Below are 2,056 nucleotides of genomic sequence, written 5' to 3'. Positions count from 1 at the left end.
TCCTGCTCTCTCACCCATCCCAACCTCTGGCATTTTTGCTCATCCGTGGATGGCTGAATATTCATTTCCTCCTGGCCTGATTGCTGTGAATATCAATTCCTCCTCCTTTTTCCGGCTGTTCTGTAGATTTTGATGTCTGCCAAATTGTTTTCATTCCCTCACCCCACTGCAGACTGCACCTCCACAGAAAGCGATCTGCTCCATGCAGAGCCCCAGCTCCCCACCCAGCTCTTCCTCCTGAGCTGAGCGATCAGGTTGCCCTCCTGCCTCCGACAGGGACAAACAGCTTCCTTCTCGTGCAAACAGCCAGCAAACACTTTCCAGTCCAACAGGCAGAATAGTTACAGGCCCCTGCAAGGAGACTGCAGCAGTGTGCAGAGGTATGGCGTGTTTCAGTGCAATGTTCCTCAGCTTGCCAGTCTGCAGATAGGTGCCAGGTTGCAGAGTCCTGTCCAAAGCAGCAAGCTCTTGGCTCCTGACTGAAGCAGGGTTTTTTTCAGGCTCAAGGTATGATCAGAAATGCCTTGTGAAGGTGCCTGCATCCATGCTAAGCAGCTTGGTCATAAAACCCCAGCCTGGAGCCTGCTGCAGGTTGAAGCTAAGTGAAGAGATGAGTGTAGTGGAGGGGGGAGGTTGTGGTTCCCTCATCCTATGGAAAATCTGTGTACAATGGCAGCAAGGTGGCAAGGTTGAAGGGAGAGGACTGCTGACATCTGGTAGCTCTCGGATCTGGATTTGGTGGGTTTGGATCTCTTCTCTTGCCAAACAGAAAAAGGGAGACCAGAGTCTTCCCTATCTCTTTCTGTCCAATAGTCCTGCTTACGTGTTGTCAGAATGGAGCCCAGAGGCTTTCACTTGCCCACGGCATCCTGGTGGTCACTCACTCCCCGCTGATGTTACTAGCATCAAGCAGCTGGTGGGCATGGGAGGTGCCTTCCTGCAGGGCAGCAGGACAGCTTTGCTGCCCCTCTTCCAGATGTGAGCTGGAGAGCAGTGCTGCTGGATGCTTAGCTCCACCAGTGTTTGGTGCTAGAGTGATCCTTTCTCTGGAGCACAGAGCTTATGGCTGGGAAGAACAGGGAAAGGGAAGGGTGAGAAAGGGGGCATGGATATGGTGGTTGCTTCAGGATGGAAAGTAATGCCAGAGATGAAGGAAAGGGTGGAGGAGGAAGGAAAGGAGGAGCAGGGGGAAAGAAATGAACCTGTAGGCTAAAATGGGAATAATAATCCACTGGATGCTGCTGCAATCTAACTCCCAGGAATGCTGTTCCAAGGCCCTCTCACTGCGTGGGGATGTTTGCCTGGTCCCACACTGCCGTCTCTGCTCCTGTGCCAAACCAGCTGTCCTGCCTGGAGCTCTGGCCTTTGCGGCTGTTGTGAAGAGGGCAGGATGTGTTTGCTTTTGACTGTCACGTGGTTTTTCAGAGAGGGTGGGAGTTCCTCCACTTGAATTCTTGGGACTGGTTCCCCCCCCCAACAGTGTCTTTGGTTGCTGTGACTTGGGGGACTCTATGGAGTTGGGGTTGTGGCCCTCATCCAGACTTACGACGTGATGGCAGCTGTTTTGTTGGGCTCCTTCATGCTCACCAGCCTGGCTTTGAGATGAGCCAAAAGCTTTCCCAGCAGAGGCACACAGGATGGGAATGTACCATCGCAACATGGACGTGCTTGGCATGGGCACCTCTGGGAGCACCTCCCATACCCAGCATCTGCTTCATCTGAACTGTGTGCTACACTGGGGTCAGAGCCCTCCCCGTGCCCGGAGCACCAGCTCTGTATGGGTCTCAGGCTCTTCCTATGCTGCTGTTTCCTGATTAAACTGTGAGCTTAACTTCAATGGATCAGATGAAAGTGACTGTCTCCCACTGTCTCTCCAACAGTTGTTATCTTGACCCCTTTTCCTCCTTCCCACTCTGTCTGTCTAAGGCTGAGCCTCTAATTTTAGACTGAAGAAGATAATTGTGGGTCAAAAAAGACTGCTGTATAATTTCAACATTTTTTTCAGTGGTTGGGGTGGAAGGCAAAGTTAGAAGCTCCTTGCTCTCAAACCTTTGTA

General features: G+C 52.0%; 1 protein-coding gene across 1 annotated transcript in view; it reads left to right on the top strand.

Annotated features, from left to right (window-relative positions):
• The window catches only part of SUFU (suppressor of fused homolog (Drosophila)), an 86,667-nt gene that overhangs the window by 80,645 nt on the left and 3,966 nt on the right, over nucleotides 1–2,056 (top strand). The window lies entirely within an intron of this gene.

This window comes from Acanthisitta chloris, unplaced genomic scaffold, assembly GCF_000695815.1.
Source record: "Acanthisitta chloris isolate BGI_N310 unplaced genomic scaffold, ASM69581v1 scaffold22637, whole genome shotgun sequence".
NCBI classification, from domain to species: domain Eukaryota; kingdom Metazoa; phylum Chordata; class Aves; order Passeriformes; family Acanthisittidae; genus Acanthisitta; species Acanthisitta chloris.
This window is presented reverse-complemented; position numbering and strand designations above follow the sequence as displayed.